General features: G+C 41.1%; 1 long non-coding RNA gene across 2 annotated transcripts in view; it reads right to left on the bottom strand.

Annotated features, from left to right (window-relative positions):
- Positions 1–3,201: 3,201 nt before the first annotated feature.
- LOC110351489 (uncharacterized) overlaps positions 3,202–23,609 on the bottom strand; it is a 31,155-nt gene continuing 10,747 nt past the window's right edge. The window contains exons 2-3 of one of the 2 annotated variants that reach the window (XR_002398995.4): positions 4,545–4,740; positions 3,202–4,313 (exon numbers count right to left, since the gene is read on the bottom strand). This is a non-coding gene — a long non-coding RNA (uncharacterized lncRNA). Of the gene's footprint in view, positions 4,314–4,544; positions 4,741–12,742; positions 12,808–14,134; positions 14,217–23,609 lie in introns of those variants that run through there. The other variant, XR_011807295.1, reaches the window with a different exon arrangement.

Genomic DNA, 23,609 nt, shown 5'->3' on the forward strand with positions numbered 1-23,609 from the left:
GATGTCCTTGGCTTAGTATAAGCACTGCTCTGCAACAATTAAAGCATCGGGGTGTTATCAGCACTCTTCTCATCCTAAGCCAAAACACAGCATTCCACCAGCTACTAGGAAGAAAATTAATTCTGTGCTAACTGAAACCAGGACAGCTTCCTAAAATCCTTTCTGATAGATGCCGGGACTGTGGGAGCAAGCAAACAAAGCAGGCAGCTGAGGCACCGTGTAGAAGGGGCTGTGAGGATCCACGATGCAATAATGGGGTTGTGAGGATCAGACACCATCTAGGCCAGATATCCAAGGAGATCTTTGACCTTTATTCCCTGAATGAAGGCAGATCTAGAAATGATCCTGGAAAAAAAAAAAAAAAAAAAAGAAAAAAAAAACACATATATAACTGAAGGATTTGGGACTGAGTATGAGCATGAGCTTTTGGTAAAATAACTTTTGACCAAGCACTATTATATGTTCTGGCTTTTTATTTTTTAATCCTTTACCTACTGACTAATAACCCAGTGACACATTTGTAAAAGATCAGCCCGTGTAAGATGGCTTATAACATTTGAAGAATGGAGGAGAAGCAGCCAGATAAGCATCTGTTGAGCTAAATCCTCATTAGGTACTTTCTGCCCCTGAGCCTCAAAGCAATTCTAAAATAAACCAGGCAGGAATCAGCAGAGCAGGGAAAGAAAAACAATTCTATTTTTAAGTGGATAATTGAAATGAGCCACCTCAGGTGGTTTGAAGTGGTTTAACAAAGTCTGACATACAACCCTCCTTCATGTTGCTTACCCACAGTATAGTCCCACCAAATACCAAAGTGATGAACTAGATACAACACAAGGCAGTCTCCAGGATGTCTTTCGACCAAACAGCTAAATCTTTAAAGGGGGTTATAAATAAAAACAAACTCATTGCTTGGACTCGCTGTGATTCTGCTTAAGTTTTTGAACTTCTCTTCACCCAGTTCCTTATGAGTTCTTTGTAAAAACTGAGCCTCAGCTACTGCCACCAAACACAAACCATTACTGTAGCTCAAGGGATGCTAAAGTAGAGAAAACCATGGGGAGGGAAGAAGGGGCCATATCTCTTCTCTGTTAGGCTATTTGATGGTGGACCAGAACTTCATCTGCTTTAAATTGGAATGTCCCCACAGACTGGAAAAGGCCAGCAGGGCCCTTGTGATGGAGATCCAGCAGTGTTACTCAGGCTAATTGGGTGACAGAGCTGCCTGCCCCTGCACGGAGCCATCCGCTGTACAACAATTTGCAGCAGGTCAAAATGCTGACACGGTGTTCTGACTTTGCTCTTTTCAAGACTGAACTAAAAATAACAGCTTACTGCCACATAAAATGCATCCAAAGACCAAATGTCTGTGATTCCGGAGGATGCAAATTGCCAGGATTTACTCTGTTTGCATTACGCAGTCTGCGGATCCCCAACGCCTTTGATTTGCCCTCCTTTCTGAACTTTTCTCCTTGTGCATTCCACTATCCACCCTGCCCTAGGTTAATGCAAATGTGGTTTGAATTTATTATTTTTAAAAGTACCAAACTAGCCTGACCCAGCACTGAAACCCATCTGTGATCAGCTCATAGCTCTGCTTCTTACTTGCTGTGCACGCGTGGCAGATGTCTCAGCTTTTATTTGAAACCTTCCCTTTATCAGCGCTGTTGGCTACGCTTACAAGCTCTGCAAGACAGAAGCCGTCTCTTACTGGGTTTCAGCATCACATGGGGTCACAACCCCTGATAAGAAACTTGAGCAATTCCTGTATTACATAAAATAAATTTTCCAGGCCAGTAAAAGGTGATATCTGGCAGCATAAGGGTGCAGATGCTCTCCTCAGGTTGAGTAACTTGTGCCTTTTTCCTTGGGTCATTTCTCTTTCAAAGATGTGTTACACAGCTCAAGAAGTAGAATGCCATTTGGGGTTTCCTCAGACATGCAGGAGGATTTGAAAGCAATGTTGGACATTTTGTCTAACGCTTTCTTGAAGAGAAAAATGAGGGCTGTCTGTTTTCCATGGGAGAGATTTTGAAGCATTTTCACAGCACATCAGTTGTGAACTTCTTCACAGTCTCACCTGGCCCTACAAGACAAAAGCCTTCAAGTAGTCGAGTAGATTAGGATCATCAGGAGAGTCTAAAGGAGCTACACACTCACTTATTTTGCAGCATTATTAGCTCTTTTGATGCTAGGGAAATGACTTAACTGTGTTTGAAAGACCTTGTTTTGAAAGTGAGAGCTGACACGGCTCACAAGGGAGGACATAGACCTCCCCTCCCAAGACTGAGCTCCTTAGCTTTTGTTGGATGCACCACTGAGTTTAATTAAAACCTGGCTTTATGTTCAATTTATGAGGTTCGTCTCCTTCAATTAGTGACACATGAAGCTGGGGAAGTCACAAAGCAGAGAAGACTGCAGTCTAGGAAACAGCATTGCTTCTTTTACTATAGGTGCAATGAAGCCAGAGATAAACTATAATGTACAAATAATAAGACAATATAAAATTGCAGCTCTTACCAAGCATGCATATATTTACAGATTCATTGGCCTTCAGATGGACAGTAGCCTAAGGTAATTTGCTCTTCTCCATTACAATAACAAATCTGTGCTTTATATCCTTTAACGGAGCTCTGTAATTTATATATTCTTCTATTTTTCCTTTCTTTGTTACAAAATAAAATTAACATTTCCTTTATCATTCTGTGTTACAGTCACCACTGTACATACAAGATATATGGGATCACTGTGTGTGAGTCTGTGCATATTCATACACATATATACTGTTATGAAAGATTTGTATGTTTTTTCAGCATTTGCAAGCATTAAAATCGGATGCACATTCTTTGTTCCTTAATTTGTATGAATACTTGAAGTCTTACATTGTCTATTAGAATTTACCTCCAGATCATAGAATGTCGGCTAATCACCAAACTGCTTGTGTTTTATCTCTCACCTCAACCTGTAACTGCAGACGTGGCTTTTAAGCAGGCTTCAGCCTCAGTACTGGAGTTTAATGCTTTAGCTAAGCCTCTGTGTTTTTTGAGGGGGACGAAGTAGTTTGTATCCCACTCCAGTCAAGGGAAATTTTCCAAAATGTAAAATGTCCAGGAATACACAGGAATGGAGAGGTTCCTCCTCAGGGCCATGCAGACAAACTTCTTACAGGACATCTCTGCAAGGCAATTCTCCAAAAGAGTTATGCCGGTGCATATGCGACCTGATCCTGCACACAGGCAAACTGTTTGCAGTGCCTCTGCTAGGTTGAGCAAGCATATTTTTCAATAAAATCCCTACTGCTGAAAGCTGTTGTGAATTAATTAGTTTATTCAAAATCTTCCTTACCTTCTCCTCCAATGGCTTATAATCCTTTTTCACTGTGGATGGGAGCTTGAAGTCAGCTGAAGATGAATTTCAATTTTTAAAATTAATCCACCTCTGATCTGGTTGGAGGAAGCTGGTATATGCCTTACGGTCTTGGTTGAGAAGTTACTGTTCAGGCTACTTTCCTGAAGTTCTTTTGTTTTCAGGTGTGCTTCTGTCCCCCAATTTTATTTATTAATATGTACATATATATTTAATGTCTGTTCTCCTGTATTTCAGTTTCAGGACATGTCAACCCAAGACAATAAAAGCAAGAAAATGGGAGTTTAAAAGAATAGCATATTCCAGAGCTTGTGTCATAGGACACCCTACTGCAGAAATAATTTTGTGCTATGTAGACCCAGTTTAGGAATATGGCCTTATTATAAGGGATCACAGATTGTACCTGCAGGGTTTAGCATCTGCATTTGTCTTGAGCCTATATTTTGCATTTAAAACACACAATGCTGGGAATTCACAAGGAAAATGAGGAAAGGGCAGAAATCCCTGTACATGTTCACAGTTCATTATACATTCAAACTTCCTTTGAAAGTTTATTTCATGGAATAATAAGCTGCTAAGCTTTCCCAGTGCTCCCTGTCTCTGAGGCCAGTGTACAAGCAGTTTCCCAGCAATTATGAAGAAAATGAAGAAGTTACACCAACCTGAAAACTTCAGAATGACCTCATACAGACCCTCCTGTATGACTCCAAGATCATACAGGAGGGTCTTTTTGTTGTCCCACCCTTGTTATTCCTAAGAGGAGACTCTTCCTTATTAATATTTATTTAGATGGAGATGAAGCACAGCAGTTATTTCAGCACAGGACACAGAGTTTACAGTGTGCGTGTTAGAAGAGGTCTCTGAAAATATCCTTTATTGTTGATCATACCCAATTGTCAAACAGAAATTTAGGTGCCTCCGGTTTTCAGGGATGCAGTCATGGAGCTCTAAAAATAAACAAGCAAACAAAGAAAACAACAACAGGTTATCTGGAGTGGGGCTATTCATTACATGTCGCTTGTCATTTTTTATTTCCTGACCACAGGACTTCATCATTCAGCCAAGAAGCAGGCACAACATGATAAAATTAAGGCACAAGTTACTTAACAAGCTGATGTTTCAGTGGCGTGTACTGAATATTATCAGACCAGATACTCCTGCTGTTGCAGAGAACTTACAGAGGTGAGATGTCAGGCATCCCCAGGCTGGTTAGGCTGGGTGGGCCTGGCTTTCTGATGGCTGTGAGCATGGGGGGATTCTCAGGAGACTTCTTAAGCAGCATCTGTTATATGCATGGGCCCTTTCTCTATGCCTGACCTACAAACTTCTGTCGCCCCTTTTGTCTTCACAGCAATTTCACGTGCTCAATGGTGGCTGAAAAATACAAAAGGTAAGTTAATTTCCAAATGAATCCCCAATTTAACATGCCACAACATCAGCTGCAATCAGAAGGCAGCTGTCTCCAGCCAGGTTTAACTTCCCTGCATGGGAAACATGCAGCTGAAGAGCTGAGTTTCAGGATTTGCAGTTGCCCTGTTTCAGCACAGCAGTAGGAACCTGCTCCAGCTCTGGAGCTTTGCAGTTGAGAAGCTGAATTCACCCATGATCATACAAACAATTACTCATATAGTTTCATGAAAGAAGTTTTACTTCGTTTCCCAGATGCTGTTCAAGGCAGAAGGACTGTACTCCACCTCCAGAAATTTGCACATGGTGTATTCACTTGAAAAGAGCCATGTCTTTAAAAATGGGCACCTACTGATCTCCATTACCAGACATGAGCAGTCAAGTGGAAAATATGATTAGTTGCCCTCATGCAATTGTGTTTCCCCAGAAAGAAAGGAATAACATCTCAGATGTAACTTCTCTCTTGCTATCTTGTTCTGGAGGAGTGGAAAAAAAACAGTAGAAAAAAAAAGAAAAGTTAAAAATATTAAATTCAAAAGTCAAAGTAGACGAACGCTTTTCCATTTGATGAACATGTAGGTGTAGGAAAACAATTACAAGAGGACACATGACACATACAGGTCAGGAATAAAGGAATGTTCAAGGAGGTTCAAAGGTAGGATATCCTGCAGTATTGTAGTTATTGCAATCTTTTTTTTTTTTTTTTTAAAGCAGATAAAGCAAGGGGTAGTGAGAATGTGGTCAGATTATTTGACACCCTCTTACCCCAGGACAGCCCTTGGAACCTACTGGCAAATCAACTGGCAATAGTCTTTGAAAGTGGTTTCTGGACTTGAGAGCTCATAGACTGAATCACTCAGTTCCCTCCATCTCCCCCTATCCATATACACATAGCAGCAACGACAGAGCTTTCTCCCTCCCTTTCATGCTCACCTTGGTGCCAAAAGCCTCACCATAGCTGAGCAGAAGCAGAAAATCTTTGTGCAAATCTGTGTCTGAGAGGACTCTGAATAGAATAACAATTCTGGGCTTTGTCTGCCAGGGTGCTCGAGGGTCTAACAGAATCCAAAGGCTCTCAGATGCTAATCACAGTCATTCAGCTTGCAGGATCATATCTGAGCAAGAACCTGAAATTGCTCATTTAGGTGCACAATTAAACTGTCAGTCACAGAGGATGATTCAGAGGGAGGAAAATGCAAACCTGAAAACCGTATCTCCTAGGGTGCCAGGCACCTTGCAAAGCAACTTGTCAGAGCAAGAGATCTCGAGAGCTCAGCTGGGGCAAGGTGATGAGTCTATTGTGGATGGAGGTGCTATGTTTGACAGTATCAGCCAAGGGCAGAGAGCAGGAAGAGCAGAAATTCCTGCACCAGCCTTAAATTCATTGCTGAGGCTTTGTGCTCCCTCTGCCCATCGTGCTGGTTTTCCGTGGTGGTAGAGCATGGGACTTAAAAGAGATGTTGTGTCAACACACAGGCTACCAAATGGCAAAGAGAGCATCCAATGTGCAGCAAGGCACAGCCGTGTGACTCAGTTCCCTCCTGTTTTTCCAGGCAACTGTTTCATCTAATATTCCACCTTCTCTGTTTCCCCCACCATCTCATTTTGATCTTTTATGTATGACACCCTTTCTGATGATTGATTGGAGCTATTCTCGCTTTATCAAATTAAAGAAGGAAGAAAATACAGCAAGATTTAACCATCACCCCTTGCAGAAGGCTAAAAGAAACTTCCTCTAGGAACATGAGAAAAATAGGTGTGTTAATTCACTAAAGCGGGGCATAAGACATGCTGATTGACAAAGAGCTTTGGTTGTATTTAGTACAGCAAGCTTTCATTTTCTGAGCATAGAAAGTCAAATATCTCCCAAGCATTAACATTCCTAAATTGATCTTTATTTGTCTGTTTGTTGTTGTTTGTGTGGGATGAATTTCCTGTGCCTTTTCATCAATATTTTCATTTTGTATGTGGTGTTTTTGCAGGTAAGGTCCTGGGCATTTATTTTCACCTTCCCAGAGGCACTGGGTCTGTCAGGAGTGAAGAAACAAACATGTCTGGTTCAATGTTGCTGAAGTCAATCAGAGATCACATGGAGGACTGAAAGCTTCTCCATCTAAAAACAAAACAAAACAAAACAAACAAACAAAAAACACACACAATGGAGATCCTAAACTCTTAAAGTCAAACAGGCTATGGGGTATTCTGCAGAGAGGGATTTCTCCTCCTATTATTCAGGTCATTGCACAGCAAATTGTGCACAAATGAAAATAAAAAAAATCAAGCAAACAGGAACATTAATCTCCTCTATTGAGGAAGGCCCTGAACCAGAGGAGGATGAATCAGATACCACTGTGTTCAATACAAGGCAGACAGCAATTTATAAAAGCCCACACCACCAGGAACAGAGTCAAAGAGCCCAAAGTAAGGTCACTCCGTGTGGGTGGTCAAACCTGCCTCCTCTCCTAAACGGCAAGATGATAAGTACAGATGTCTCTTCCTTCTCCCAACTTTTAGAGAGAGCAGGTTGGGAATCAACAGGGATGACAGCTCCCCATTCTGGGGAGAAGGAGAAGGGAGGAGTTTAATTTAAGGATGAAAGCCATACCACACCATTTGCCTTCAAGAAGAGAAAACAGACCTTGGCTCTGCTTGTGTTACTAACAAGTCTAAGATGCAGTTTGACTGGGTGCTACAGTTTCATACTCAGATGGGAAATGGTCCTAGGTCTTCCCATCCCCAAGTTCAGGGTAGTCTCCTAGGATGGTTTTCTCTAATGACTGCAAGGAAACACACATTTCACATTTTGACAATCAGCTTTCAAGCATCACAATACCTTTTAAACACCTACAGGAGAAAGTTCTGATCTTTTCAAACTTTTTTTTATATCCAGGATGGGAGGTGGAGGGGGACTAGATGTTGCTGTGTGGCGGGAGAACAACTCATGACCTTCATACTTGTTTGATAGTGCCAATTACTTTCTTTTTTTTCCCCTTTAGAATGGCCCCTTATTATACAGTAAATTGTTTCAGAATAACTGGCTAATACATATTTTTCTGGAAATCTTATGAGTAAGTCTCATTTTTTAAAAGTCAGGCAGGCATTTAAGAATCTGAGTTCCACTGAATTTCAAAAAGATGAGAGACTCCTGAACCACTTCAGCATACTTAAATGCTTAAGTTTAAAGCCTACTTCATAGCTTTAATTCTACCACTTCTGCACTTCTACCATTCCTGGAGTTATACCTTGCTCGGTGAGAATTCAGAGCAAGACACAGTTATAGAAGCAAAGAGGAATTATTCTGTACAGATAATTGGGCTGCATGTGCTGAGATCTGTGTGCTTTAAAAAAAAAAAAAAAAAAAAAAAAGAAAAAAACATACAAATTGATTACTGACATCAAAGTATTACAATAATGATCAAGCATAGCAGGAAATACAAAAATCACAGCTTGAATACAGAGAACCCATAAACTGCCAACTATGTAAAAATAACATTATGACATTATTTAAACAATGTAATACCAGAGTGAAAAACTATAGTAACTGCATTGTGACCTTCATCACATACCATTGAATGCAAAAGGAAAGGTTACAGTGTTTGTGTGTTTCATTTCCCCTGATGAAGAAAATCAAAATGTCAGCCAATAACTCAATAAAGTGTACTTCCAGAGAGATATTTTAATAGAATAAATCATTAATTTTTCAAAGTAAATGGAACTTTAGCTGTAAGAAAGCCATCTGTATTAGTTCTTATTTACTGATGAGCAAGCTGTTTGCTTTTTTGTCACATTGCATCCCCCAAGGCACTGAATGCCAATCAACAGCACTTAATGTTTAAGTTATATGAATAATGGTCTAAATTTGGCTCAGTAAAAAATAATTCAGATATCCAGTAATGACAAGCTGAGAGGTGAGACCTGAAGAGAACTAACAATAATTCTGTACAGACCCACACTTTCTTAGTTTAAGATTTAGGGAATTCACTGAGGCTATGGACAAGCATAAAGCAGTCATAAAGGATGGGCTCCCCCATGGCCACAGCTACCATCAGCTACCTAAATGTTATGCAACTATTTATCCATCTGCTTATTTCTTTGCAGCCATCTTATCCCATGTGAGATGGAGTAAGCTATGTGAGATGCCTTCAGGAGGTGCATTGGTCTTTCTCCAGTTGGCCACAAGACCACAGACCTGAAATTACATTATATTAGTCCAGTTTATATCCATGATATCCTACTGTAAACTCATAACTGTTTCTACTGTTGTAATTAGTCAATCTTTTCTGCTGATGCTACGGGTAAACCCAGTGGTGCTATTCATGCAGCTGTCCCACAGCAACTTGACTGATTAAATGTGAAATACTATAAAGCACAGGGGTTTATGTAGGAGTGTGGATGTTTCAGGTTTGGGGATGAGCACAGAGAGATAGGATTTATTTATTTATTTTCCACCACCCAGCTGAACTGAAAAGGAAATGGACAGGAAGAAAGAACCTTTTGAGCTCATTTTGAAACATTTTGTTTGAACTGAAATTAAATGTTCCATGAATTTGAGGGGATTAACACAATTATTTTTTATGGTCAATTTTCAATTCAAAATGCCATTCTCCAAATCAAATAGCAAAATGTTTTGCTTGGCAAATCTGATTGGAGCACTTTGCTAGACACGGTTTTCCACATTTTTGAGGCCAAAGATATTTGCTGAATTTGACCAGTGCCAGTAGATTTAGTTTCTCTAATCTTTATTTTCCAATAAATATTCTAGTTTGCTGAAATATTGTAAGAACTAAAGCCAATGTTTGCAACAATTACAGCTTATATAGAGGGTAACAAAAGCACTAAAAATTGTTTGTGAAGACATAAATCTGCTGTAGTTTCACAGAAGCCATTGGCTTGGGATGAGTGAAACAAAAAATAAAATGGCTCTATGATAATGCTCAGCATTAACTGATGAATGCTAAAGCACAAGCAATGTGCTGTATCTCTGTGTTTCTTCAGGCAGAAAGTGTGAGCAGACCTTTTTGCTCCTACACTTCATTTTCTCGAGGGCTATAAAATTGCAATTTATCTCCAGAATAAACCTACTCTCTGAAAAATGATTTCTTATTCACTTCTTTATATGAGGTATTAATACCTCTTACTAGCTGTCACCTTCAGCTTGCTGAGCAATCAATAATTATGGCTCTCTTTACACATTCATTCAACAATAAGCATCTATAATGAATGGCAGTAGCAAAGGTTGTTATCATTTGAGAACTCCCTATAGAATCAATTTTAAATATTTTAATTCCATCTTCTCCCTCTCCTTCTTCTGTATAGCAGAGGATGTTTCTATGGCTGATGGTGATGTGCTGGAATCCAAACAATGTCTTTCTTGCTATTGATGACAACAATCATGGAGTGGGGAAATATATTTCAAATCCTTCCTGAAATACTTTAATGAACACCAGTGCGGGCAATAGGAAAAGGCTGTCCCAGTGCTTTCATAAAGTCATGTAAGGAACATAGAAATGATGTCTAATTAGACATTTGTCCATGGAGGTTTTTCTAATTAATATCAGTGATTTGCTCAGAATCAGTAAATGCAGTAATTGCTGCCAAGCCTGTAAAGACATAGGGATTACTGATGGTTTAACAATACATGGGTGATTTTAAAACCTCAGTGAGATTTGGGTCTGTTCCAACTCTCATTGAAATCAAATATTTCCACTGAAAGAAGAGTGGCCATTTGAAATTCAAAGGCTGCAGAAGACACTGGGTTGCCTAGATTAATGAGGTTCGTCCATTCATCTTATTCTGATAAGAGAATTAACTGACTGGGCAGATTTGCTCTGAAGAAGATATCTGACAATGAGTGTCATTTTATACCATGGTGAAGGTATACAGGTGTCCTGATGCCAACAAGTGAAAACAGAAAAGCTCAGTCTTTAAATATAAAATCAGTTCATACGTATAAAGTAATTAAAAGTGCTATCACGTCATCACAGTCTTTCCTAGCTGGAAAATGTGTTTTGCAAAATCACATTGTTCTCAGTGACATTTGCACAGGTTATCTCATTTTACTTCGTGCTTTTTTCAGTCCCAGTGGTTTCCTATATTGCTCCAGGAAAGATGTTCAGCCATCTGACTCATAGAACCTGGTGTGGAGTTTGACCATCCAAAAGCATTCAGGGGTTCTTCCAAACTCCAAAACATATGGGAAAGGCATGCACATTTGCCTTAAAAAACAACATGTATCACAGAATCATAGAATAGATTGGGTTGAAAGGGACCTTAAAGATCATCTATCTCCAGCTGCAGCCATGTGCAGGGCCCCCTCCCAGCAGCCCAGGCTGCCCAAAGCCCCATCCAGTCTGGCCTTGGGCACTGCCAGGGATGGGGCAGCCACAGCTCCTCTGGGCAGCATGGGACAGGGCCTCACCTCCCTCCTAATAAAAAAACATCTTCCTAATATCTAATATAAACATATACTCCTTAATTTTAAAGCCATTACCTCATGTCCTATCCCTACACCCCCTGACCAAGAGGCCCTCCCAGCTCTCCTGCAGCCCCCTTTAGGCCCTGGCAGGCTGCTGTGAGGTCTCCCTGGAGCCTTCTCCTCTCCAGGCTGAACAACCCCAACTCCCTCAGCCTGGCTCCACAGCAGAGGGGCTCCAGCCTCTGAGTGTCTCATGGCCTCCTCTGGACTCACTCCAACAGGTCCCTGTCCTTATGGTGCCTCAGAGCTGAACACAGGCTCCAGGTGGGGTCTCACAAGAGCAGAGAAGAGGGGGACAATCCCTTTCCTTGCCCTGCTGCTCATGCTGCTGTTGGTGCAGCCCAGGACATGTTTGGCTTTCTGGGCTGCAGGCACGCATTGCTGGCTCATGTTGAGCTTCTCATCCACCAGCACCCCCAGGTCCTTCTCCTCAGGGCTGCTCTCAGTCCATTCCCTGCCCAGCCTGTATTTGGGATTGGGATCACCCCAGCCCAGATGCAGGACCTTGCGCCTGCCCTTGTTGAACCTTCTGAGGTTTGCCCAGGCCCACCTCTCAGGCGTGCCCAGGTCCCTCTGGGTGGCATCCCTTCCCTCTGGTGTGGTGACCACACCACACAGCTTGGTGTCTTCGGCAAACTTGCTGAGGGTGCACTCAATTTCACTGTTCATGTCACTGATAAAGGAGTTAAATAGTGCCTGTCCCAATACTGATCCCTGAGGAACACCACTTGTTACTGATCTCTGCCTGAACATTGTGGACATTGACCACAACTCTTTGAGTGTGACCATCCAGTCAATTCCAGATTTGTCAGGCATGATCTGCCCTTAGTGAAGCTATGCTAGCTGTCACCAATCACCTCCTTATTTTCCATGTTCCTTAGCATAGTTTCCAGGAGGATCTGCTACATGATCTTGCCAGGCATAGAGGTGAGACTGACTGGCCTGTAGTTCCCCAGGTCTATCTTTTTTCCCTTTTTAAAAATGTGTGTTGTTTCCCCTCTTCCAGTCAGTGGGAACTTCACCAGACTGCCATGACTCCTCAAATATGATGGCTTAGCAACTACATCCACCAGTTCCCTCAGGACCCATGGATACATCTCATCAGGGTATAGTGTCACTATTTTTCATGTCAGATGGAGCTGAGTCTAAATTAAACTTCTAAAGATTTCTATTCAGAGGGATGGGAGGAAGAAAATTTGCCTTTGTCATCGGAGAATAGCACAGATATTCTGACCTTAAACTTGGCTGTTTTTTTTTTTTTTCACAGTGAAACCAAGGCACAGTCAAGCGTGAGACTTGGCTATGGATAAGGGTTTACAGCTGGGGAACCAGCCAGCACTGAGATATCATTGCTACACGGTACAGACACCTTCCAACTTCTACCCTTGAAGCTGGAGATATTCCCCATTTGCATTTGGTTGCAAGTAAAGGTGACAGCTGAGTTTAAAAAAGCATCTCCGATTTAAGTGCTATCCAGGCTGAAACTATGCCTACCTGCAGGGAGGTCTTGGTCTTGGGAGAGACACAATGAAAGAAACAATATGCTTAGCAGTCAAGTCCTAAGTAAAGCAGTAAAAAAAAAAAAAGTCATAAAAAGCATCTAGCAAATGACATAATGATGGAAATGGGCTTTTTTTCCATCAACCATACAACTTTTTATGTAGAAATAACGATAATGGCATTCTTATGCATTTTAAGCATATGTGTAGAGTGACGCACCCAGCAGGTAAGGGCCCTGTTATGACCTATTAAGTTAATATCAGGACATCAGGATAGGAAAATGAAGATGAAGAACATCATGATGAGGATCAAAATAAGAGCTCTTCTAAGGAGTTCTTTCACCTGAGTCACTGGCCTGTTACTTGGCTTTTCAAACAACATTGATGTGGAGTCAATAGTAAATTTCTGTAGAGAAACAACAGCACAGAAACGGGTTGTGGGGACAGAAATGTCCACTGGCACAATTATGACTACATGGGGTCTGTTGGTCAGACAATCCTCCACCAAAAGAGCTGAAGCCTTTAGTATTGTTTTCTTGCAACAGCTACAAAGCCCATGTTCAGAAGTACCTATTAATTTTGATTGTAATTGTAATAAAATGTGACAGGGTTGAAAAAAAAAAAAATCATTTGTTCACAAAGTTAAAATTGAATACATTTTCACTTTCAGAATTAAACATTTCTCATTTCTCGCCTAAGCTTTAGCATATTTTCTGTAGTAAATTTATGGCTGTAAGACTGCTTTAGCTAAGAATTACTGGAAGTGAAAAGTAAAGCTCTCTATCCAGCTAGTGCCATGAATAATGTGTGCATGTACTCTTACATATACCCATGTGTGCTGTTGTCAATTTTGGACATTTCAAGATTTATGAGATGTAAAACGCAATCCCCAAATGTTGGCAATTCTCACTGAGAATAAAATTCAAGAGTGAAAATTGTATGTGAACGACAAAAAAAAAAAAAAAAAAAAGAAAGATCTTTATCAGGGAACATGCTCAGGAAAAAGTAATTTACCCCTTAGCTTTTTCTATGAACTTAGTATCTTTATTCATATAGGGTCCTTAGAAGTTGTCTCATTTTTCCTGATAAAAAAGGAGAACACACACACACAAGACTCATGTAAGGGAAGATTTTTTCTAAATAACGTTTTAAAAACATCTTTTAACCAGTAACCACCCATTACCTCCTAATCCTTTTGGGGAACAGAAGTGGTGCAACATGCCTAAGCCCACATGATGCAAATGGCTTTCTTGTCACAATTCTGGTTATTAAAATAAATGTTGTATAACTACAAATAACCGCTATATCTGAATGAAAGAGAGTTTAGTGGGAGCTAGGATGCATATACACTGAAAGCTGGTTAAGCAAACCAGATCAAAAAGCTTACCTGGGTTGAGTAAGTGCAGAAGAGACAGCACTGTGGAGTTAAACTGAGTAAGTTCAAACCACGTCTCTTCCACATATATAATCTGTAACCTCAGATAAACAATTTAGTTTCTATGTATGTTACGCAACTATTTATACATATATATATGCATGTATATATATATTAACTTAGCTGCTGTCTGTCTATATGTCTACAAACAGTACTTTTCAAATTATGAAATGGAGATAGAGACCATTTCTAACTTCTACCCTGGTCTGTTTTGGGAAAAAAAAAAAAAAAAAAAAATCAAACAAGGGTTCAGGGATTCACATCCTAGTTAGTTCTGTCTACCTATCTGCAATGCTAAGGTTTGAGGCTTAAATGATCCAGGCCAGAGTCTTGCTGTTATTTCATCTGTATACACTTAGGACACAGACCTTGACCAAAGGCGCTACCAGAGTAGGAACAAAAACAACAGAAAAGGATTGGCTTCTCTTCTAGATGCCACTTGTCTGTGCTAACATGTAAAACACCATTGCATAAAGAGAACATGATTCAGTCTGTAGAGTCTGGATGCCATGGGGAAATCAGATGGGAAATACCAAGAATGATATCCAAGGAGAAGGCAGTCTGGGCTAAAACAAAGTTACACATCTCAGCTATTCTTGGTCAAATCATAGCGTCTGACAGGAGAGATGTAATACAACCATTTTTGTCTCTTTAAACCAACAGCTTTCAAGTCTCTTTTTTACATGAGCTTTCAACTCTCCTTGGAGAGACAACCAAGAGTTATAAACATGATATGTTTTAAGCAGTTTTTGGTGAGGACATCAATTTAGATGGGATAGTGCTAGTAAAATATTGTACATTAAATTATAATAAAACCGTCTGAAAACAAGTCCAATCAATCTGAGTTCTCTTGCAAATACGTATACTTCCTAATAAACAGATTATCTATTTTCTTCAAAGATTATTTATTTTCTTCAAAGATCTACCCATATAAAACCCACACATAGCAGCAGGTTTTCAGGTGGACTTCAGACCAAATATTCAATCTTCAGGTTCCTAAGTTGAATGGAAGATGTTAAAAATAAATATTTAAGTAACAACGTAAGGCCATGGGTGCTTGAGGAATCCCATCTTTCAAACTTATAAGGTGGAGCAAGACATTTTTTGCAAGTGCAGCACTGGCCCCTTCTCATGTTCTCAAATCCCAAATCCTGCAGTATCATGGATTTCACATCTAGCCAACATCTTTAATCAGCCCTTTGAAATTATCATAGACTTCTAAAATAGGAAGATGTTAAATGCTAGTATCTAATACTATATATTTTATTCCCAATAGGCCATGACTGCCTGAAATAGCTGCACCCTCCAAGGAAAGCAAACAATTAGCCAGATAGCCATAAGCAGAATTTTGCACTGAATTTTCCATTTCCTGGCCTTGGAGCTCTCTAAATCAGTGATGCTTTCTAATCTGGCCATATCAACGTTTCATGTTCTTAGTAAAACCTAACACTCTCTAAACCTCAGAATAGCTAAATCCAGTTAAGTGGAACAATTCTAAAGAGGATTTTAATGTTTCTTGAAATTTGTTGTATTTCTTTTTCTTAAACTGGTCCAGTATTTTATGTGAGAGGGGCAGAATACTTGTTTATTAGCAAACAGATTCTCATGTTAGTTTATTTTCCTGAATAAAAAGGATCTCTCTTTGGTATTATTCATATCGCGTATTTGCCCAGACATACTTTCCACTGTGCTGAACACAACATTAAAGTAGATTTTTTTTTTCTTATGATATCAGAAGTATATTAATGAAAGTCTTTTTGCAGCTTCCTTTGTGAGACACTAATGCATGCTCTTTCCTTATCAGATTGGAACCTCTAGCGGCAGACAAATAATGAAGTGCTTCATATATAGGACATCTTTTACGTTTACCTATTTGAAGCGCTACTACTTTAATTTCCTCAAAAGAGACAAAAAAGTCAGAAACAATCCAAACTAAAAATAAAAAGGTCAATTCACAAAAAGGCCTTCATAGATAGCATAGCAGCTCTAGGAAGATCATTGAGGTGATTGGAGGATATCTGGCACCATTTTGAGCTTTGACATTTAGAGATGACTTTCTCAATAGAAAAAAAAATATTTAAAATAAAAATTAAATAGAAACCATTTCCAGTTTGTACTTAAGGAATGAGTGGACAGCAGGTCTGGTCCAGCACCAAGGCCTTCTAAGCAAGCAGGGCAGAGCCCCAGGTGAGCAGCAAACTTGAGCACCAGGTTCAAGTATGTGGCAACAACTGTGCTTGCACTGAAAGAAGAGTTTAGTAGAAATAGAGATAAGAATGCACTTGGGACTGTGCAGGGTCTCAATCCTATAACAGTTGGACAAAGGAGAGCAGTCTCAGGGAGCAGCACACTGCAGAGCTGAGCTCCACCCAGCAGCATTGTTTTCCCCAGTTACATCTAGGGGAGCAGAGTGAATCCAGAATTTTTAACTGTTGCCCAAAAAATCACATTGTTTTGTGAGCAAATTTTAGCCTTGGGCAGATTGTATAGGAGGGTGTGAGGAAGCATGTGGAGTTTGTTTAGCAGAGAAGCAATCTTTAATCGTGTGAGTGGTGACGGTGGGGAACACTGGTGAGAAGGGAGCCTAGAGGTGGCTATGCTGGGCTTTGCTGTAAAAGGCAGCAGCTTCACACTGCTTTGTGTGAACAAATCCATGTGTCCAATTAATTTAGCACCAGCCCCGCTTGCATACACAGTCCACAATTTTAACCTGAGATACAAATAAAGGGTTCCACACTCCTCATTGAATGCCAGCACTCAATTTCTTGTGCTGCTGGTGGACTCGGTTTGTAAGAATGCAAGGTCAAAATGAAGGGTGTGGGCGTATTGCTCCAAGCAAGCATCAAATGCACTAACCTCCAGAGCATAAAAATGAGAAACCTTGACAAAAAAGATTGAAATAGAAGGAGCAGGCTGCAGATAGATTCCACTTTACCTTTACAAATGCAAAGAAATTTCACTGCCATTCGTACACAACAAAGAAAATAATACCCAGGTGAGGATCTACATATTTTTTTACACAACAGACAATTTTTACTCTCAGCAGTCTGCTTAAGCTTGACCTTAATTAACATAAAATACATTTCAGGCAAGTGTAGGTGGACAGAGAAAGGGCCTGGGTTAAATTCTAAGTTGTCCCTAATAAATACCATCCTGGGGTCCTGCCCTGAGCCATCTGGATGCTGGTTGCTGCTGTTCCTATTTGCAAACATTAACTCAAATGGCTGAACAAAGCTATGCTTCACCAAGGGAAGAAAATCCCAGCAGGAAGACAAGCAGGCAAATATGTGAAAATGACCAATGGTTTTCTGGAGTACAATAGTATTTTTTTTAAAGCTTTCCTTTCATTTTAAGGTGAGGCAACTGCCAACCTGCTGGCTGTGCCCCCTTCTTGTAGTAACTCCGTGTTCCACTCAGGGTTCCCTGTTTCTACCTCTGTCCAGCCAGCTCTGCTGGATAGACAATGAACATCTTCACCTACAGTGAAGATGCAGCTGACATAATAGCTTGAGGTGCCCATGGCTGACCCTACATGGCTGTCACTTCACTAGTTCTTCCCATTGTTTCCTGGCTTCTCTTCTAAACAGGCCACATGCAGAGGAGATTCAGCCCGTGCTACCCTGTGAGGATCTTGTGGAGGGTCCTCTCCGTGGTTTTCAAGCCCTGTTTACCTTAATGCAGCAAACTATGGTCTTAGACTAGGTTGTCCACAACCTGGGCATGCTTCTATATAGTCAGTTCCCCATTTACGTGTTGCTTTACTACATCTGCCACTTGTGGCTCAGCTTGACTCTTTTTTTTTTTTTTTAAAGGTGTGCTTCCCAAATACAATAAAAATAACTCACAAACTAAGTATGTCTTCCTTTTGGGTCCCCCCCCCAACAGACACTGATGGGTCAAGATCCCCCTGCTCAGGACTGCCGTCCACCTTTGGGGTCTGGTCTCATTGCTCAGGACTTCATTGCCTCACTCTTGTTCAGGGATGCTGCATGGTGTGTGTTCATAAAGCTCTCCTTCTCCTTTCTTTCAGCAATAGTTTCTCATCTATTTTTTATTGACATTGCAGGACTGCCAAATCTGTTCATTACTTATTTAAGTGCTCTTCACAGTGTGATGACATTTGCCAGCTCCTCCCTTAAACAATTACCTTGATATCTTTATTGTTTTCTGTCCCCAGAGCTGCTTTCATGGCGCTTAATGTAAAACCATCCTCCAGCCACCCCGCATAGACTCAGCTTCTTGTCAGAATCAGTGACGAGACTCTGAACCATAATCTAGTCCATTTTTCCCCACAGGTGAAAAATCTCTGTCCCTGAAACCCTCATTATCCAAGACTGCTGTGGTTAAACAGTGTCACTGCTGCCATGAGTAATCCAGGCAATTCTGGGGCTCTGATGTAACTTGCAGAGGGGGCTGTCTGGGCAGAAAAAAGTTTCTGGAGGACTTTTTGGCCTCCAATACAAGCCAGGCTGGCCAGAGCACAGAGGTGGCTTCACCACCCAGCTCCACCCCCATGGCTCTCCTGTACACCTTTTGCTCCAAATGCCTTTGGTCTTTTGGGATGTATTAAGGCGTGACAGTCAATGAGTTAGAAATGCACTGATTTCTTTTTAAGGAACCCCCCCAAATGACCTTTACTTTTAATGTTTCAGTTTTCTATGTGCATTACCAGGAAATTATCTCCTCTCACTGTCCTAACTATCCTTTGTGTTTCCTTTTGCCTCACTGTGGCAATGCAGAGGGAAGTGCTGCTAAGAGCCTGACAAGCTGTCAGGTTTTTAATTCATGCTTAAGAGTTGCAAGTGGAGGCTGGAAGCATTATTTCCACAGGCTGAAAAAAAAAAACTAAAAAAAATAAAAAAAAAGACTAAAATAACACCACGATGATAAACCCTTCATCAGAAGGAGCGGGAAGGGGATTATTTTAGACCAAATATCAGATCTGACCTTCAGCTTGGCAAACTGCATAAGCCTTTGCCCCCAGCACGGGTTTTTGTGTCAGATGTGCCCAGGGATGTATATTTCACAGCATTCAAAGTACCCTCACGTCTCCATTCAGGGGAGCCTGCCAAACCTCTGCCCACTGTTTTCTTGGAAGCACGAGCAGTTTCAGGGTGAGAAGCAGCTCTTTCTGCCTCCCGAAATCAGCCGCCTGATTTCCAAAAATCACTACACTCTTCGTGCTTTTCAGAACAGATTTGCTCCTCCAGAGGCCACATGCTCCAGCTTCTCTGGCAGACAGAGGTCCTGAAAAGCAAGAAGTGGTGTCTGTGGAGTCCAGGCTCCTCCAGTTTTGCAGCCTGTATCTCTTGCAGTGTCCCACCACAACACACCACCACAAGGTCAGCTGCCCCAGTCCTCCCTACCAGCCCGAAGAATGTCAGTACTGGGGTTAATTCTGACTTACACACATGCCAACTGAGAGTCACAATCAGTGCAAATAAAGTATAAAGCTGAGGACTTGCTGCCTGTTTCTTAGAAACCATTAATTTCATTTGCTCTCCCTCAGCCAGGTGCTGATTTTCACAACACTTGAAAGAAATTTTCTCTGAAATTACAAAATATTCTCTTAAACTTGGTTTCTGTGGCAAATACATTCAAAAAGGATCAGGGGAAAGACTGACAGACCAAAGGACAGGTGAACATATATCCTTCAGACGCTGAGTTTGCTTAGAGGCAGCTGAAATACTACTTTCCTTCCAGACCAACAATACATTGAATTTACCTGACTTCAGAGGATGACGAAGTCTGAAATTTCAACACACAAATCCAAGTAGAACTTAGTGGTTTTAATACATTTGGGCATTTTTCCAACCTGTGTGTCAGTGTGAAACCCTTTGCTACAGTACGGAGGAGGAAGGCAAATTCACTGAACTCAAAAATGGAAGGAAAATGCCTTTGTGAACATTTAGGCATGACTCAGAGGAAAGGTTTCAAGTTATAAATGGCACCGAGTTGCTCTGGAGCTCTTTTGTGGCTGGGCAAACATAGCAGGGATGCTTCCGATGTGTTTATGTGTGCAGAGGTACACAACAGGACAGCCATCCCTACTTTTCACTGATTTCAGCATTTCAATCGTTGCTGCTAAGCTTCTCTTTCTCCAGTCCTCTGGTTCTAACAGCTCTTCTCAGTTAGCCTTTTTTCTCTTGCTGTATCTATATCATCCCTGGATATCAAAATACTGCCCTGTCCTCATTTTCGTGCCTCTCTCTTGCATACCCTTAATCTGTTAATGCTGTTTTCTGCTGTGTCCCTTGGCGCTAGACTTAAAGGGCACAAAACATTCAGCAGATCAGGCTGGGTGATGTAGCGCATCCTTTCTTAGCAATCTAGAAAATCAGAAGCATTAACTTTTTTCATGCAGAACCCCCAAACAATTTTTTTTTTTTTTTTTTTTTTACCACGACATTGTGGAAAGCTGGCTTTAAGTTTATGAGCAAAGCAAGAAGATTCTTAAAATACAGCACCTCTGTTATGATTAAAGTGATCTCAGCATGTTCAAAACCACCGAAAGATTGATCTAATTGAAGGAAAACTAGGAAAGTATCTTCAGCTTCAGAAGAAACAGGACTGAACCTTACCTGTGCAGCACTCAGCTCAGGGGGAAAAATTAGCTTACATGCTTCAGAACAAGATCCACTTTTATTTGTGGACCATTGGAGTAAGAATATGTGGAGAATACTTCAAACCCTAGAGAGAATAAGCCATGTTGTAAAATGATATTTGAACTAATTAGTCATCAGAAACTTAAGAAAAAGCAGAGACCCTTGTGTTATAGTCAGGCTGGTCACCTCCTTGCACTGGAGAAGTTACATCTCTACTGGATGTCTTCGCCTTCAAATACCAATTCAGAAAATTCCTCTCCAAAGCCAAAACAGCAACCAGACAAAATCATCAAGTATGTGCTAATCTGCCTTAGCCACAGTTTTCTAGTGCTTGGGTCGAATTAAGAGGATTGGTACTTCTTCCTATTGCTATTCTGGTCTGGGCTTTGTTCTTCCTATTTTTAGCTTTGCTAGGCACAGTCAGCTGGGAAGAGCTTATGTTGCTACAGAAGCGCCTAACACCTAGAAGCAGCCAAGCTGCAATGGCAATTACTTCTTGTGGAACTGTTGTCTTGAATAAGGCTTTTTTCCTTTTTTCTTCCTCTTTTTGTTGTTGTTATTTTTTGTTTGTTTGTTTTTGTTTTCATGGTAGTTTATTGTATTCTGGGTACTGCTGCAATTACTGAGCAGCTCAGCCTTGAGTGGTAGTCTATTAGATCCAAATCCTACTTAGGGATGATTTAAATCACAGGATTCTAAAGCTGCATTTTTTTCTTGTCATTAAGTTGTCATCACAACTTCCAAGTCAGTTTGTTATTGAGTTTATACAATTTGGTACAAGTAGCATGTACAAGTGAGGGCAGGCTGCCCACCTTAATACCCAAAGTAGTCGTTAACAGGGTTAACCTACATTCCTGTAACTCTGGTAGGCAGAAAATACTATGGGAAAAGACCCTGTAAATTGAGTTCCCTAGCACAACAGCTCTGTGTGGGATTTAGCCCTACACATGTTTTGGCTGTATGGCTTCCAATGCACAGCCAGAAGTCAGTACCAAAAAGATGCAGAGGTTGTAAACTCAGATTCAACACCAAGATCCTGACTACATATGCAATATTCACTCCTCTGCCTGCAAAATGTCACAAGAGAGTATTCCAGAACATCCTTAGTTGCTCCACAGGGAGATGGACCTCCATCAGCATAGACTTTTTTGAGGAAGATTTCTTTGATTTGTTTTTACACAGCACTGGGCAACCTTAATCTCAATATGACTGATGAACTGTTATGACCAGTACCATAACATCGTGATTTATTGCCAAAATAGAGGGCTGCTTCTTTTCTCCTAGGACCTCCTTCTCCTGTGAGACACATGGATTGAAGAGTATGCTGAGACAACAATTTGCACACCATGGAAACAAGAATTTTACCACAAATCCCCATGAAAGCTGGCTGTCAATATATATGACCTTTTCTTTGCAATCAGTGCATGCCTCAGCATTAGCTGTGGCATGAGGGAGTGGGAAGATCCAAAAGTTTATGTGCTCATCACCCAAACTTCAGTGTGGATGCAGGGCTTGCTTAAGCTTTTGCTGATGGTTGCATCCTGAGATGTCTAAGCATCAAGTTTTGTTGGCTAGTCTGTGTTGATATGTTGGGCTTTGTTAGGTGGTCATCACCCAGGACTTAAGCCAGTGAATTGTGTTGTTCCTTCTGCTTGAGGTGGCAGGATTATCCTGGAAAAGGTGCTGCTACCAGAACAAGGCTCTGCTGCAGAGCTGGTGATGCCAGTGAGACACTGGGGGAGAGGGCTGCCTCCCCAGTTGTTCTGAAGGGCAAAGTCTTTTTATGCAACCTCATGTGGGTCCCACCAGTAGTTTATGGATTCTTTTAATATCTTGCAAATTAGACAGTTACTCATCCCTCGAGATGCCCTGGGCTAAGGCTGTTATTGCACTGAAAAGGTGAAAGTGAACATTTGGCATTTATCTGGATGACACAATGTCACTGATACAGCAGACTCCCCAGGGGCACTGGAAGAGCTTTCCTGACAGGAGTATGAGAAGCAAGTAAAATCTTTGCAAACACCAGCTATGCCACCAGCCTGCTGTGTGGCCCAGACACACGGCACCACCAAACTCCTTCCATGCCCCTTGCTGGCAGGGCTCTGAGCAGCTTGCAGGATGGAGCCCCTAAATTCACAGTCCTGCGTATATTGCCACTGAAAGGTTCTCCACATCAGACTTCTGCAAGAAGAGAGAGTGTCATTTGCCCACCATTTGCTTCCAGGAAAGGGGAAGAAAAATTACCATAAGGGCCAGCAGCAAGGTACTGTATATTCTCTCCAGGCATTTGTCAGTTGAAAGGTTGCCAGAAACACCTCCACCACTCCATCTGTCACTAAGAGCATTTTAGGAATGTGGCTCTGTCCCTTATCCCGAGAAAGACATAGGAGGGGAAAAAGGCTACTGGGATAGAAAGGGTTTAAAAGCTGTGTTTTAAAGAAACACAGAAAGTGCAACCAGCCCAGCATTTTGTGCTTGGAAGCAGCCCACCCTCGTACTGACTCTATTCCATATTGCCTCTTCCTGATGTTTGATGTTTAGCATGGTTCTTCAAACCAGCCAGAGCACCAGGTTTTTATTAATCCTCAATTTGCTTGCTGTGCCAAATGCTGACAGTTCATTAAAATTAACTGGCCTATGGAGAGGACAGGGCATTTCAAGAAGCCATGAAAGCACCATTTATAAAATTGGGAGATGCAAATTTTTTTTTGCTCAGACAGCACGTGCTTGTAGATTTCCCATCACTGTGCTATATTAGAGTTCCTCAGTGCCTTCTGCATGTCTCTTCTTGCGACATAACTTGGGAACAGTGAAAAAGGGCT

The sequence above is a fragment of the Anas platyrhynchos genome, chromosome 2 (assembly GCF_047663525.1).
Source record: "Anas platyrhynchos isolate ZD024472 breed Pekin duck chromosome 2, IASCAAS_PekinDuck_T2T, whole genome shotgun sequence".
Taxonomy (NCBI): Eukaryota; Metazoa; Chordata; class Aves; order Anseriformes; family Anatidae; genus Anas; species Anas platyrhynchos.